Below are 17,281 nucleotides of genomic sequence, written 5' to 3'. Positions count from 1 at the left end.
ATTTCCTGTTCAGAAATTGAATGTTCAGGAATTGTTCAGAAATCATATTCTGTTTCTGGAACAGCACCTTCTCACGGATAAGGCCTTAAAATTGTGACTGTGGGGACAGATCGCATATACTTCCTCACACAGTTTGTGCTTTTCTGCCACAATGAGCATGTGAGTTCATCATGCAAGATTTTCTGGATGTAAATCATCCAAGCTGTGTTGAAAGCTTTGGGGTTGTGACATTTCACACCAGTGGAGGGTTTGGCTATCTCTCTTTAGAAAATTAGCCCTCCTCAGTTTGGTGCTGTTGTTAGCACATAAACCTGGCAATGGGGAATCACCTCATCGTGTGCCTCATCTCGGCCAGCCACATCTTGAAAATGTGGCTGTGAAGAAAGCACTCTGGCATGGCTCGGAAACCCATCAGTCTCTCCTCTGTAAATGCAGTTTTCCTCTTCCTTTGCATCTCCCTTTTCTTCTCTTACTCGTGTGAATCTGTACAGTATTTCCAAACATCAAAATATCCCGCAGCTTGAAGTAATAGAGACAAAGTCTCCAATTGTTCAGCTTAATGGCATGAGCCCATTACTCAACTGGCTGTTGCCAACTTGCTTTCTTTACTGTGATGAAGTTTTCAAGAAAGATCTTGCAACAACATGTCAACAAGGCAGCCTCTTTCCCGTGGAGTCTAATTTGAAACTCTTTGTTTGGTTTGTTGATGTCCCAGTCACAGAAAAACCTTCCCAACAAGCTTGTGTTTGGTTAGTATTTCAGATTTTATTGTTGGGAAAAGGTAAAATAGAAACTGGAAAAGGCCAAAGTCCAGATGAAATGGGGTACAGTAGGATGTCTCAAGTGAAAAAAGATAAGATCAGCAAAAGTTAAGCTCAGCTTCTTGTTGAGACAAAGTTTAAAACAACTTTCAAATTTTAAGTAATATCTTTCATTAGCCTAACTGTAAAACACTGTAAAACAGCTATTTGGTGCTTCAGAATACTGTCTTGGGAGTAGTAGAAAACTTGAAGTTATTCTTTTAGCCTGGTTTTCTCTGAGTAGGATGTTCAGACAATCACATTTAGTGAGTAAGTGTGCATAAATACTCCTTAGGAAAATGCATGACTGGGCAGAGAAGGTGGACTTTATTAATGCCCCAAGGTGAAGAACCTTTCAGACCTTCTTGATGGAAGCTCAGCCTCAGAGCACGAATCCAGAAGAAAGCTCTGTTGGGCCTATTTACATCTAGGTAATTACGTGAAGTAATTATTTTCTTCTTTTGCTAAAATGAAAAATAAAATTAAATGCTAGTAATACTTTACTTAAGATACATGATGCAACTACCAGGAGCAAAAGCACACACAGATGAAATACGTTATTCTGCCTGGATTACCTTCTAAATTGTTTTTCTGTCCTCTCCTTACGGGCCTACTTGTTATCTCCTTTCCTCTGACTTTGTAGGCTGAAATGGATAGGTGGGATAAGAGTAAAAGATGCTGCAGCAGACTCTGTCCTGTGAGACAAAAAGAACACTATATTCCTGGACAAAATTCTACACTCATGTCCATCTCTACCCTTAAGATCATTTGTTTGTTCCTGGTTGACAGAGGATGGTGTGAACTACTTCAGAAACCCTGGCAACAAACAGAGCAGCTCCCATTCGATTGCCCTTGATACTCTATATGATGCAATGACGTGACTGTTGGATCAAGAGAGAAGACAAAAAGGTAACAGGTGGATATAAGAAACAGCAAAAGATAACAATGTGAAGTTTAGCAGCTGTCACAGCCTATTGATGAGTTCCACAACTGCTACAGAGATTATAAGGTTTAGGTTTCCATTTTTAAGTTGCCTTTGACAAAAGAAACTCTCGTCTACTTGAATCCTCATCTTAGAAAAAGAGAACATCAGATTAAATGGAATTTCAGGTCGTTTCTCCTCTCCAACAAGCTTTGCCAAAGGGAAAAGATTTCTTCAGTATATCCTATAATTTGTCAAAGTGGTATTGTGCCAGGATCCTCTGCAGAAAGAATTACATATCATAGAATCCCTCGTCGTGAATAAAGATGTATTAAAGGCCAATGGCTCCAACTCAGACACTGGAACCTCTACTCAGTGGTAATGGCATCGTTAGAAATAATTACAGATTAACGAGAGCTTTACTTGATTAATAGGGTAAGGATCTCCAATTTTGCCTGGTATCATTAAAAGAACCAATATTTTAAATGTTTCTACCCTCATCTCACTCTGAAATATAGTCCTGTGAGTGTAGAACTGCTTAACTCAAATTTCTTGGTATTTATATTCAAATTAACATGTCAATTTGTAATAAGTTGTAGTAGAAGGAAGGGGCTGTGACTGTGAGTTAGGATTTTAAGACCTCATCTAAGAGGAATAAATTTGACATTTTCTGGCTTGCAATTTAGGAGACAATTTCTGTACATCCTCTGTTACACCAAAAAAGCAAGTATGATGATAAAAGCAGAACTGAGGTAATGGTTAACCCATCTCATTGTCAATAGGATATTGCAGTGGTGCCTCTTCTTCCCTAACCTGTCCTCTATTGGCTATATATCTCCCACCACATCACCCTAAAGTGATCTCCCCCTTCTCCAGCCTACTCCTCACATTCCTCTGATCACTCATGCCCCCTCCTATTTCTTCCCTTTTTGAAAGAATATGTCTTTCTCTTTCATAGCATGCTTCTGGTCTTTCTGTTTTTGTCTTTATTTGACTTGGTATCTACCAAAAGACACAAAGACCCCACTTGTAAAACACTGCCAGCCGCTTGGGTAGATGAGTATGCCTTTGGCTGCAGCCCCTTTCTCCTTGCCACGGAAAGAAAGTCAGAGCAGGACAGTATCAGCAGGATAGGAGAAGACGGCATTTACAGGGTGATGCTGTACTGGAGATGTAGCTTCCTTTGGCACCTTGAGAAGCAAATACTAGGCAGAAAAGGACCCTGGAGCAGGTAAAGTACCATTGCACTCTGCCACTGCAGTCTGTTTGGAAGACAGGCCTATGTTGACAGAGTTTCTGGGGAAATTACTCACAGTTCCTATCTTTGGTTGGCTGCTTGCCCTTTTCCAGGTTGTGAAGCTCAAAGCAAAAAATCCTGTAGGATGCTACCGCCAAGAATGTCAGCTCATCTTCCCATCTGTCTCCCAAGGCCTTCTTGCGCTTTTGCCAGGACCTGACTCAGTAATGATCCGTTTCACAGGTAGCCCTGGAGCCCGAATCCCACGGAAAGGCCACATATCTGATTGGCTGTCCTGCGCACTTGTATAAGCAGATTTTTAACAGAATGCATTCGGTTCCAAGTCTGTCACTGCTTACTCTGAAAAATGTGGCAACACGAGACAGATTTGGATCATCTTATTTTCCCAAATATTTGCACTACTAAATGGAGGGGAGCTACTGGTCTGATTAAGACTTCTTGGTGAGAATGAGGCTGGCACTTTTTTAAGCTTAATTCCCAGCAAGAGCACTCAGTACGGCAAGGTTGTACGCGTAAGAACGTTGCACCAGACTAACCCAAAGGCCAATCCAGCCCACTCCTCCGTCGCTGACAACGGCAAACTGCCATCGCTTCAGAGAGAAAGGACAGGGCAAGCATATGCAGCTTAGGGGCTTCCTAAGGTGGTGTCTTTGTGCTTAAACTAAGGTATAACATTAGAAGCCATGGAGGACTTCAGAACTGAGCCCAAGGTACTCTCTAAACACAGTGAGACAATTTACAGCACCATGCCTATTGTCCGTGTACTAGTGCTGCCATACAACAGGGCTCATTCAGTAGGATTTCAGCTGCAAGGGTTAAGATCATTACATGTGTGACTGCCACATCAGGTTAGCAGTGTGTCATTGCGGAGATATGAACCCTCAGTTAAAATGGAACAGTAGTACATGTTTTTCAACAGCTTCCAATTTAGATGTTGACAGCATAATTGTTTTTTGAAAGATTGAAAGTATATCCTTAAATTCAGTAATGCCAAACAAAGCAAAGCACAAACCTTTAATGCTTAGCGAATGCATGGGGCCAAATGTAGTTTTCTAGTTTTCAGCCAGACCTTTGTAACATTACTGTCCTCAATAGGTTTATACAAGTACCACTGAAAACAAAACTGTCTTCCTAACACTGACCTGTAATAAAACTGGTCAATGCAGCTAGCTGATAACGTGTATGCTGGCTGGTATCTTTTCTCAAGCCTACGTTGCTGAGGAGATACTTAAATATTGATTGTTTTACTGGTCAAACGTCTGTGTGATGATTTGTAAAGCCCTGGATAATGCTGGTAAATCAACAGTTAAAACCGAATGTGTATAAGCATTGTATATTGTGTCCTCCTCCTCTGCAGAGAACCCCTGCTACCATCAATAGCAGCTCTGTGTAGAACAGGAGGGGAGATTATGGCCCAAGGAATACCAGGTAATGACAGATAATAGAAAATCGGAAGGCGCTCATGGCAGCCAGTTCATTTTCTCTCTGCTCTCTGAAAAGCTTTGGAGTGCACCTGAAATAATTAAGATGGACAGAGCACATCTTGTTTCCTAGAAGGCTTTCAGTATGTGTGGGGTTCATTGTTTCTTCTGGAGAGAGGCTGCTACCTGTATCCTAGGTCTGATGGAGCCTAGCTAGTGTAAGGTTACTCCTTGTAGCATGGGCTAAATCAGCATTTATGTTGCTGGCGGTTGTCTGCTTTAGGACTTTTGCCGCAGCCAAAGGAGCTTAAAAAGACAATGGAGAGGAATGAACCTCTGGTAGTCTACCCAGTGACGATGCATTGTGTATTCTGTCAGAGACAAAGAGATGAATGGGCGGAATTGCTAACGCTGCATAATTTTAGGCAACCAATAAATGAGTCAATTAACTAGTTGTGCCTGGGGTAATTTCTCTAAAAGGCTTTGCTGCCAAAGTTTATAGCAATCACAGATTGGAAGAATCAAAAACAAGCAGAATGATTATGTCGTAACTCACAGAAAGCACAGGGTTGAGTTGTTACATATATATTTGCAAATACATATACATATATATGTGGGAAGGGAATACATATATATATACACATGTATATGTATTTGCAAATGGATTTGGAGCTATTCTCCCTTTTGAAACATCTTTGTAATACAAAAAAATGTATTTTGAACAACACCAATGCTAATTTCTGGTTGAATTTAGTTTCTGATACTGAGGCTTTCTGGGATGAATATTAAATGGCAGCCAGGATGAGGATGTAGAAACAGGCTGGTTGCTAAGTATGTTCTCCAGTGTGGCTGTCTCTGTGCTATTAGTTGATAGTGATGTATTCAGAACTTCAAGACCAATAAAGACAGCCCTTGAAGGCTATTACAACTTAAGTTCATCTTAGCAGCAGGGGCAGCAGGAGAGGGTACTCAGCCAGTTTTGCTCTCACTCTGTGGCAGCCTGAGCAAAACTGGGACCAGCAAAACTGGGATTGATCTCAGGCATAAGTTTTTGTTTCCTGGAAAAAAACCACATTGGAACATCTATGATAATACTGTAAAGAATGAAGAACTGTCACTGTGTACATTTGTCATAATGACAGTGGTTTAACCAAGGGGTGCAATAAAAATGCCTCCCCTTAGCCCGAGATAAACCCTACATGAAGAGGCATGCGTGCCTTCAAGGGAAGAGGTTAAGGGATTTTGTTCTTCACACATAGTTTTCCTCATCTAAGCACAACCATGCTTCATAGCTGTGGCAAAGAAAAAAGATAATAGAAATTTGCCAACAAGCTTAAACTCACAGACTTGTAGGTGTTAAGGCCAGAGGGAAAGAGTATGGTCTACCCTAGCCTGATCTGCTATGTAACACATGCCAGGGAAGGCAGCCAGGACCTGGGGGCTTCAGTCCTCTTCCCCCCTTTCTGCTCCCCACCAGAAGAGCCAGCACAGTGAGCTCTCGCTGTTATAAATGCATCTTTGTGCAGCTAACCCCTTCTCTGAGAATGGAAAAGTCACACCTGTCTCCACTGGCACAGATCTGCACTCCCAAAGACTACTCTGGAAGAGCTACGATAGATCGTATTGTATAGGGTTTGGTTTGGTTTTGTTTTTAATAAGGAAAGATCACCTGCCACATCACAAAGGATGGGGACTGCACTGATCACGCCACAGAGCTTGACAACAACCACCTTCTTTGCACAGTTGCTTAAAGCCCAGTGACACTCTCAGATAAGGAGCTCTGCCTCCTGGAAGTCAGGGGAGGTAAGCAGCATGCTTTAAGGAGTTAAGGAGCACCCCCATGCTTTGGGGGTAAGCCGTCCCATTTTCTATTTCCTCAGACTAACAAGAATTGTCAGAATAGTAAATTCAGTCAGTACCTCACAGGAGAAACCAGGACTTCAACAAATACTCAGTAGCTGAAGATCCTGACTTTGTGAGAAAGGCTAATACCAATATACTAAGACATTAGTACAGCTCAGCTTCTCTCACAAATTACTGATCTTCCACCCGTACACCTCATTTGCTTAACACTGGCCACCCTTGTCCGCAGTCATGTACTCCTATGAGTTTATCACCTTACATCCTTCACTCGTACTTTCTTTCCAAGCAAGCAAAAAAGCCTCGCTCTTCATTTTTGCTGTTTCTACTTGAGCTGCTGCTGCCCCTAATGTTTCTGCTGTCCATAACTACAGCTGTGATTAAGCAATAGTGACAAGCAACAGACTTTATGCCTTGCTAGACCTTATACGTGGTTAGGCTGTAGCGTTTAGGAGTTGGGTACATCTCCAGCCAGCCCATGAGACTGCAGTAGATTTGAGTGCTGGGAAGGCCTGGGAAGGGCTCACTCTGTGGCTGCTTCAGGCTCACCAGCCGCCACAGCATGAACCAAAGCCTGGGGACCAGGGATTAATCAGTGAATCTAGAGTACTTCAGGGTTCCTTGCTTAATAAAATCTAAAATAAAATATCAGTTATCGTCATTATAATTATACAGTTATGCAAGGTAATCCAACCTGATTAGAAACAGCCTGGTGAAGAAACCACATGTTTTACCTCTTTTTAAATGGCTACAGTGGAACCACTTCTCAAAGCTTCTACTTGAAAAAAAAATGCTAAAACCAAAGAAAAACACTGATTCAGGCTTTCAACTTGTTCCCCAGGGTGATGTGGGGAAGCAGTGAAGAGAGAGAAAAGGGTCTTGTTTCTCACCTTTTCCCCATTTATTAAACTCTAATATTTCTAGCTACAAGGGGGACTAAATAAAAACCAGGCACATATTATCTGTGGTTTTTTACATTAGATCAGCTGAAAAATGTCCTCCTTTACTAGGAAATATCTGTATTTGCCAACAATTCTTGGTGTCTGACTCATTTCCTTATTACCTCTCTCCCCCACTCTGTTTTCCCCTAAGGGATTGACTTTCCCCCACCTCAAACAAAAAGAATTTCTTTGGCATATGAAGGTCAAGGACAGATTTTTCTAATGTCTGCCTGCATGCCTACCTCTCGCTCTCTCTCCATCTACCTATCTACTTTTCTGAAGCGTCTATTCTTGTAGGCTTCTGGAGCTCATATAATAGGTTTAGCTCCACGTTTATTCACTTCTTTTTTTGAAGGAATACGAACCCAGCTGTGCCATTCAAGATTTCTGCAAAGACAGGTGATTTGCACAGGAAGCCTACCTGCACTCTGCAAGCTTGACTCAACTGCCACACGGTGACAAGAAGCAATGCACATGGCATCCGAAAGCTTTTTATTTTAAAACCTCTCTAAGCTTTCAAGTTCAGTTTCAAAGCAGTCTTCCCCCATGGTGAATGGTTCAAAGGGGCGAGAGCGACTCCAAACCAGCTGTTCTAGCTCGGCTCCAAACAGAAAGCGCGTGCAGGAGAAAGGCAGTATGTCCACTGCTGCTTCTCTTGGTGCAGCCCTGGTGCCCAGCCAGCATCTTGGAGAACGCTCTCCTTTGGGCCAAGGAGAGACAGGAAGATGGCCGGGCTCTGTGTTAAGTGGGCACTGCAGTAGCTGACCCTTTTACCACCTTTTTGCACTGAAGATAAATGTATAGCGTATGGGGATATGGAAGGTAGAGCACAACAGAAAGCCAGCTGCAACATACATGAGGTAGACAAAGCTGCTTTTGGCCTTGCATTTTTATGATTTAACCAGCAAGGGAGAAAAGGGTGTAACAAAAAATTATTGCTAGCTAAGGAAATGGATGCCAAGGCAATTAGTCAATCCAGGGCAGGGAAAAGCCAAGAGCAAGGATTTTTCAGCAAGCAAGAAACCTATCACTTCTTTGTGAATCCAGTCACACAATAGTGGCTTCTTATTTCCACTCTGAGAGAAGCTTTCCTCTCTCCTCCACATTGTTGCTGTTTTTACATTTTTATTTACTAAATGCTCTGCAGATGTGTCATTCTTTCTGCAGCTTTCAGACCACTTTATGTGGCACTGTGTGTCATCTCAGAGATAAGTTTCACAGATAAATTGGTTGATCAGGCTGGATAAAAAATCACAGTGTTGTAGAGCAGAAGAGTGATGGGAAGACCACTGGAACTGTATATATAGTATCCTATAGTAAGCCACGAGGCTAAAAGTACATTTCATCTTACATAAGTAGAGCTCCAAATGAAGAAAAATCTCAGAAGTGAGTAGTGATTTGGAGTATTCAGCTTCAGACATCACGATGGAGCCTGGCTGTTGGAGAACTCCAACCCTTTTCCCAGAAAGTCAGATGACCTTTGAGCATCGCAAAGCAGGAATCAAAAATGGAGACCTTAGCCAGCACTAATCACTTTTTAAAATACAACTTTTGCTATGCAGGGTAGCAGAATAAAAAGATGCCTTTTTTCAAACTCTGTCTATGCAAATTTTACTGGCCATGACAGTCAGTGAATCAGTTAAAATGCTACGTATGGTTAACAGCATTTGTAGAAAGCGGTACTGAAATCATTGACTATGAGTGTTCCCACAACAAAGTTGAATCTAAAAGTAATGTTTATTGAGTTGGAAACAGTAAACATTACTACTACCAAAACACACCTCCTGGCAATCCTGAGCTATGCAGGGTTTTATTTATTACTCCTAGGGGGTTATTCACACCACCAAATTTGGACATCTCATTTAGGTATGATTCAGAGGATCAAAATTAAGTTCTTTACACAGTTAACAGAGATACACGCAGATACTTCCAGGGGACGGGGCAATTCTGAGTAATTATGTTAGATGTCTAATGCTATGCTAATGCATAATGTCTTTATGTCTAACAGAAAGTATATGGTTTGAGTGTTCCCTACAAGGGTCCTGCTGGCCTTACTAATTGCAAGATAGAGAACTGAAACTCCCTAGCTACTTTGGATGGGATTTCTTTGGGGTGACAGAGGTGCGATCATCTCCAGCTCTCCTTCCCTGGCCTCCACAGTCCCATCGAACACATCCTTTCATTTTTGCCTCTTGCTGCTATGGCCTCTCTGGCCCCTTCTTCTCCTTTTGGCACCACACGCAACACTCACGAGCCCCTGGGTGAGGATGAGGGCTGTGGAGGGGGTGGGCGTATGAAGGATGCAGACAGTGATGCTCTGGTGTGAGCGTTGCCATCCACACAGTTCAGAGACATCCAAACTGCAGTTGCTCCTGAAACAGCCTTCAGCTTTGGAGCTTCAACAGCCTTGGTTTTCTCCTTTTCTCTGCTTTGGTGTAGCTCCCGAGATTCTTTCTTAATGACGATTCACTCTGCAGGAAAAGGTAGAGGAGTAATCAGTACCGTTACAGTGTGCTGTGTCCAACATGTGAGCTAAACCCAGGACCTCTGCACGGCATTAACCCGGTATCTCTGCATGGCATTAACATGTGCTGTGGGCACATCCCCACTGGGCATTTCAAACAGCCCAGTGGCAGGAACTACTCAGGGATGTTTCCTCCTCCATGGAAAATTTTGACAAAAATAGCAAGAAAAGAGCTTTGGCATCAAAAAGGTAACATCTCCACAGACCAACTGTGATCATTTTTTTGTTGCATAGACTGAAGGAATAGATTGAATAAATAGACTCTGAAATATCATAGCTAAAAACGACAAATGTTTTGGCCAGCCCAGGGCACTATAGGCTTCATGTTTGCAGCTGAAGCTGAGAGTACCTGAAAGCACACAAACACAGCAGTTTTAAAAGCAGTAATTACAAAAGCAAAAACTGCCTGGCTAAAGGATACACTCCAGCTCTCAGAAGGCCTGGAAAAGTTAATCCTACATTTTTGTAGACTGATATACCTTTAAATTTGTTAATGTAAGTTCAACAAAAGATATTGCCCTAGGCATGAACACTTTTAAATGCTGTATTTGCATTCACTATGCTTTAAAATAACAATCTGGGCAAATTAGTCCCATTTGGACAACACCTGCTCTTTCACAGTTCCCTGGACTCCGCTCTATCAGAATTGAATGTGAATAAAAGATTTTGAAGTTGCTTTAGTCTCCAGAAAAAACATTTTACTCCACTCTAAATAAGATACATGATAATAATGCTTTGCAAGTGTAATTTTAGGTTGTAAAGGTTTAGAGGGCTTTTTTTCTTATGACCATGTGGTCTGGATATAAAGCTGGCTTTGGTTACCAATAGCACAGAAAACAAAGCTCTGCATGACTCAACGGTGCTTGAAAATGATTTAATCACGGCCCACAATAAAGTTTTACAATTAAAGAAATATAGTATATTTTCTTGGTTTGAGCTCCCTTACATTAAAGCAGTAATAAATGAGAAGTACTGGAAGGCGTTTATGAGCGCAGTGGGTGGAAGGGCCCTGCTCGGGCGCAGGGCAGCGGCTGCCGACGGCAGCACCTCCCTGCGGGCACCGGGAGGTTGTCCGCCTTCTGGGCGTGATGGCTCCCGCAGCTCCCAAGGAGCCCGACATCATCCCAGCTTGTGACACTGGGGCAATGAGGGGCACGGCGGCATGGGAAGAGCTGCACTACCTCGGAAAGAAACAAGTCACGGGGACATGGTCTGGGGGGTCCTGCCAGGCAGGTGAAGTGTGTGCTCCTTGGTCTTGTTGGTGTCTTGCCCTCAACCTCTAGCTGTATAAATACAGTAAATCTTCCCGATTGCCTGTGCTGCTCAGCGATATTGTGCTCATCCCTGACTGCAAAGCAGAGCAGTACCTCTGCCCCTCCAGCAAGGCAGGGCCTGCCACGGTTTTGCTCTTCCTCTGGAAAGTGCTATTCTAGAAAGCATAGTCAAAGGCCTGATAACCTCAGCTCATGAATGTCTCTGTGCACACACATGCACGCACACACCCATGTGCTTGAGTTTCTTTGCTGCTTGGTTTTTCTGCTTTGTGACTCAGCAGATCCAACACCAAGTATTGGCAAGTGTGGCAACAGCTTGGGACTTATCTTGTCGGCTTGAACTGAAGAAAATCAGCAAAAGTTCAGACAAGCACAGACCAGATGCCATGCTTTGAGCATTAGGAAATCTTGCAATTTCATTTCAAGCAACAAAAACAGAGTAACATGAAGTATGGGGAGAAAGGAGCTTTCCCCATCCTCAGGACAGGTCTTGAACTCTTTAGCAGGCTCTCCCTGCACACAGTTGCTCGTTGTATCATCTTGGCAAAAGCTAAACATGAAACAAATACCATTTGGAACAGAAGAGGGTCATGCTTTTACACCCACAGAGATGGAGTTCATCGTTGCAGAGGACTTGGACACGCACCACTTTGTACATGTGTGCGTGGAGCGCAGAATGCCAGAAAAGGAAATCAAAATCACTGAGAACCTCAGGGAGAGGACTTTTGCTTGTACAACTGATAATCCTAAATGATAGTCATTTTGGCTCTCCCTTCAAAGTCGCCAGCAAAATAAATTGAAATGCAAACAGGAAAGAGAAAGGAAGATGAAAGAAAGAAATACTATTAATGATAGATTGAAAGTTGATACAAACAAAACAATTTAATCCATGGCTGAAGACTAAATGATTGCCAACTAATATTTTAGTCAGTCAGCATGCCTTCCTGCCTTTCGCACAAGGCCAGCCATGCAAAGTATGTCCTACTTAAACGCGCTACATTTTCTATTTCAGAGCAGAAGGACATAGTGAATAACTCCAAGATACACATTTCCTGAAGATTCAAATGCATTGCATCAATCTTAATTGCCACTAAGAAAACAAATCTGAACCTCTTCTACAGAGAGGAACTTTGGATCATGTATACAAAGGTTTCAAAGCCATGATTTCCGTAGGAGCACATATTTAGATTGGGCTCTTTTAGAAATAAAATCAGACTTGCTAGCCTAGAAACCCAGCTCCAAGAACCTGAAAGAGCAACGTGGCAAAAAACTACAGGGAGGGAGCGGCAGGCTGAGAGCACGTGCCTCTTCTGCTGCTGCTGCTCATTCTTTGATGATCCATCAAATTATAACAGTTTGCACAATGAAATAATTATGAATGCTTTGACTCAAACAACAATGCCCAGAACAAGGGAACAGCCAGGAGCTCCAAATTACGAGCTCCGTACTTGCATACGCCTTCCTATGCCTTATTTGTTTACTCTTACATTTCAAGCAGCAGCCCAGCGACTTAAAAATATCAGAAAACTTTGCTCTGCAGCAAAGGCAATGGTAGCTGTTGGACAAATACTGGATTCCCTGTTGTTTCAATTGCTCCCCTGCAGAGGAGTGGAGGCTATATGCTTTGAGGTCAGCTTGTCTGAGCTGTGAGACCCCCATTTGCAGTCTAGACCATGGGGTAAGGCTTTATTCGCTTGCCCAGGCATAGCAGCCTCTTAGCCCAGGCATAGCAGCAGGTACCAAATCAGGAGCTTGTGGAGGCCCTGTGCCCTTTTTGCCAGACCTGCAAGGATGGCTCGGAGACCGTAAGATGTCTCAGGTGGCACCAGGTGCCCACGTCTTGCCCATGGTGTATATATCACGCTCAGGCACAGCTGGGAAAGGCAGGTGGGTCTTGCCTTTGGAGGCTAGACCTGTTAGAGGGATGCTGTTTCTGAGAAATACTGGAAAGATTTTGGCAGGATAGATAGCAAACATTTTGAAAAAGAGTAGTAAAATGCAGAGGGAGAGACGCTGCTGTGTAACCAGTAGTAACGCCAATGATTTAAAAATTCAGTTTGTGGGACTTCAGTAAGCTTTAATATATGTGACTTTTGAAGCATTTTCATGATTCCATTTAGATCATTTGCAGCACTGTACTAGTCTGAACCTGATGCCAAATTTCTTCAAAGACAATTCTAAAACTAATTTAGCTCAAAGAAATTCATGGGTTTATTTGTAAATTCTAAGAAAAGTCTTTTGTACCCAAAGAGCATGTATGGTATTTCCAAGCCTGATCCAATGAATTCTTCATGGATAACAGAGTGGTTGAATTCCTTCCTTTAAGTACAAGACTTGGATCATCCATAGGTATAGTAGGTCCGTAATTTATTCCCTTTAGTCCGGTGATTACAGATTTGCAGCTGGACCCTTAGATATATTACAAAACTAGAAAGAACAGTTTTTTCCCAATAATGTGAGTAGAAATGGAGTTGACACAACTTTGCCAATAGTAAACACTTAAGGCTCTGTGTGCAGAAGTACACAGGTTTAGAGTGTATAGGTAACAACATATTTCTGTACTTGTCAGGTTCCACTTTTTGAAGCAGTAAGTTTGGAAATGGAAAAATACATAAGTAGAAGTCAACTCTTCCATATTATGTGCCAAAAGACTCTTTAAACATTTAGTTGAATCTTCCTCCTCTTTACAGTTCTCTTATTTTTTTGTTTTCTCTTCCCTTTCCTTTCTTTTCTTTCCTTTTCTTCCTTCTGAAAATTGCAGAATGATCATCTACGGTCAGCTGCATCTATGTTCATACTTGTTTGAATGTGAATCAAACGTTAGTCTGTAGTTTAATTGAAGACTATAAAGTTTACATTGGGCTGGGTGCTGAGCAGCTTTGTGTTATGCCTGTGGCCCTGAATCAGAAAAAAAGTGGCAGCATTTTAAGTGTATGCTAAGCTTTTTTATGAAATAACGCTGATGATCAAAGGAAAGTTATTTCTCTTTCCTTCCTCTCCACAAAGCCCTGTCTTATAGGTGGGAAGAGTTAGTTCGTCTTGAGTTCTCTCATGAAAATGCCACAAAAAATTTGAAGATTCAGCCACTGAGGATCTAGTGCACACTGCAAGAATTACACAAAGCTAGGAAAACAATGTGCTAAAGGAACTTCTACAGCTACAGTTATTTGAGGAGCCAAAAAAGTGCATTAAAGGAACCAGGAATGGAATACTGATCACTATGCAAGTATATTATGATCCTCATCCTTCAATATCTTCAAAGAAAAGGAGCATAATGATGATTTATGCTTACTACAAATCCCAATTCTGTTTGCATTCTTCATAGTTATACCTGATATTATTTAAATACACTTTCTTGTGTTTTAGCATAAACACTGACATGATTTACTGGATCAGCAACTGACTGCATCTGCCCATGCTTCTCTGGCCAGCCAACATGCTACGTTCTAGCAGCTCAGTGAGATCTCCCTTAATTCAAGCAGCATGATGCAACAACACCTTGCTGGATTTTTGGTTTGGTTTTAGGATCCTGCAATGAACAATAAGATGGTCCTTTCAGGGTAAGGAAGGGGGATTGTCCCTCCAAGGAATAACAGAGTGACTCAGATCCAAAATTCAGTGTTTTCCAATGGTCGGCTATAAGGTTAGAGATACCTAGGTGGAGAACTGCTCCCACAGGGGTGCTTCCCCGTAACCCCATCAGTTCTCAGCCCAAGTACTGGTGCGGGAGCACCCTCCGAAGCAAGGTTAAACTGCCCCGAGCACTGCCATCCAGCACTTCAGAAAGTTTCTGGGACAGCGCTGATTAGATACACGGCAATCAGAAAGTCAGAGTGCGTATCCTTCTGGTCTGGCTTCCCTCACCCTGTGCTCGTGCTGCAGAAAAGCCTTCCCTGGGCCCGAGGAACGGGGGAATGGCGGCAGCTGGAGGGGCTCATGCCTCTGCCCGGTGCCTGCCCAGGACTCGCTCCAAGCCCGCCGTCAGCAGAGGGCATTGACCAGATACCAGCCCAGAGGGCTGCGGAAATGAGCACAAACAGCTGGAGACCTCGAACAAGAGCTACTGTAGCAAGCTGGGACTTCAATATCAGTATTGTAAAGGATCCACAAGGATATTGCAGTAAACCCAAAGCCCCATGATATCACGGGCCGTCAATAAGCTCTGGAAGTGCATGCTTTCCCAAAATGTACTGTTTTTCAGGCGGCAGGCACCCAACAGTAGATTTAAATAAATATGTTTATACCTTCCATGTATTAGCACAGCTATTTTATTACTTGGCAAAGTAGTGAAAAAATTGTGTTTGCTTACTTTGTTTTTACAATTATTTCCTAACTGGAAGCCACCACCGATGTATTTTAAGAACAATTTGCTTTGTCACTGGGTGCTAAAGGCAAGTAGAATACTTTGCTTAGAGAAAGTTAGAAATTGCTTTTTTCCTCCTGCCTTGGGAATTACAGATGTTTCAGTGCTCTTTGTGCTTCCTTTGCAGACACTGGCCTTTAGCACTTGAATTATTTTAGCTCAATGAGCTTGCTTGGTTGCCAAATGTCAGTGCATCTTTGGGTTTGGGGAAATGGCTTGTTTTATGGGAGAGAAAAAAAAAAAGTTTTAAAATACCCTGGTACCATTTAGGAACATATTAGTACAGCACTAATTATAAACTGGAATGTGTCAGAATTAAATGAGTTATGATCTGGCGAGGACCTGCAAACTATAGTCAGATACTTAATAAAGTTTAGACATGCAGCTGTGAAGACTCCTGGATCCTTGCCACCTTTTATTAGAGTGGCGCCCAGCAACGCCGCTGTAGTTAAGGGTCTGTCAGCATTTCCATTATAAAACCCCATTTTTTTAGGGCTTTGTAACTTGCCCGTTTTAAATCACATCAAGCTGAAACTTGACATTAAAATTGCCAGGAATAATTTCTTTTAATACAAAAATGTTACTTACATTTTCACTCTGTCTTTGTTTTAGATCCAGAGAGGTAAAAAAAATAAAGTGAGCACATGTCACATTTTATTAGAAACTTTTTTTTGTCACACTTTAGAAAAACAAAGCAGAGCTTGGATTTGAAAAATAAATATTTTAGCCCCTTAGGGCTGAATTCTGATCTTGGATTCCCACTGAGGCATAAGCAGAGAGTACAAAAGCTGGTATTACATCCTAGTCTCTGAATCTACACTCTTGAATCTGACCTGCGATTTTATGTGAACTAACAAGATGGACTGAATAAAACACCAACCAGTTATCAGTACTGTGCAATAACTATGGTGTTTTTTTCTTCCTTTTTTTAAATTTACATTTTAAGTCTTAGAATAGTCTTTTCTTTTCTTTTCCTGCTTGTTTTCTATCAGGTCCTCAGGTGGTTCAGTCTGACATTGATACACTGATACAGCAGTGCAGATTTACACCGCCTGAGGACCTGCTACTCGGATGATTACATCTATTTTAAAGAGATTTCTCAGCTCTCCATCCTCCTTATTTCTACCTTCCTTCTGAAATGAAAGCAAAGAAAATGATCTGGGTGGGTTGGGGGTTACTTTTCACATTTTTAACCCTGGACTCAATCATTATGTATCATTATGAACAAGCTACATTTCCAGCCAGTCTTACTGTGGGCCAAGGTCACATTTCGTTTTTGCTCCGTAAGTCCTGTGCAGATGGTTAGAATGGGGACTCACATGATGACTTTTCTTAGGGACCCGTGACTTTGTTCTCTCCTCTTCTGTTTTTCCTTTAATGCGCTGAAATTAAAAAAAAGAAGTTACTCAGACTGAAAATCACCACTTGTTTGGGGTGATCAACTAGGCACAACGAGGAAGAACATGAGTCTCAGGACAGCTCAGATGAGCCTGAAAATCTAGAAGGAAACTGAGAGAGGACGGTCCTGTAAAGAGCTGAGCATTGGTTACCTGGAGTGTGGAGCCATCAGAAACACCTCAGTAACTGGGGAAATTATTCTTTTTAAGGTGCTGTAAATGACAAGCACATGCATATATTTAGTAATATCAAGCATTTGATATTACACCTGGTCTCCCCTTTCCAAGTCACCCAAGCAACTGAAACACATGAAACTCAATAATGAAAAATACAACAAGCAGCAATGCCTAAAGGCATAGAGATCGCAGGTACCATAAGCCTCAGCCCATAGCCAGTCAAAGGGTTGCAACCAAGCACAGCCAGACTTGGGACAAGCCTGGGGTCAGACCTCGAAGCAAGGCCACCATGTGCCTCAGCTGCTTAACCAGACATTTCCTTGAAGATTTACTCTTTTATCTTG

At 42.2% G+C, this 17,281-nt stretch overlaps 1 long non-coding RNA gene across 1 annotated transcript; it reads right to left on the bottom strand.

Moving 5' to 3' along the window:
* Window positions 1-8,920: 8,920 nt before the first annotated feature.
* Window positions 8,921-16,748, bottom strand: LOC135324920 (uncharacterized). The gene is made up of 2 exons (XR_010386153.1): window positions 16,683-16,748; window positions 8,921-9,673 (listed from the first exon to the last, which is right to left on the bottom strand). It is a non-coding gene; the product is annotated as an uncharacterized LOC135324920 (long non-coding RNA).
* Window positions 16,749-17,281: the final 533 nt, after the last annotated feature.

The sequence above is a fragment of the Dromaius novaehollandiae genome, chromosome Z, assembly GCF_036370855.1.
Source record: "Dromaius novaehollandiae isolate bDroNov1 chromosome Z, bDroNov1.hap1, whole genome shotgun sequence".
In the NCBI taxonomy this organism is placed as follows: Eukaryota; Metazoa; Chordata; class Aves; order Casuariiformes; family Dromaiidae; genus Dromaius; species Dromaius novaehollandiae.
The sequence above is the reverse complement of the archived record's forward strand: the minus strand, read 5'-3'. Positions and strand labels throughout refer to the sequence as shown.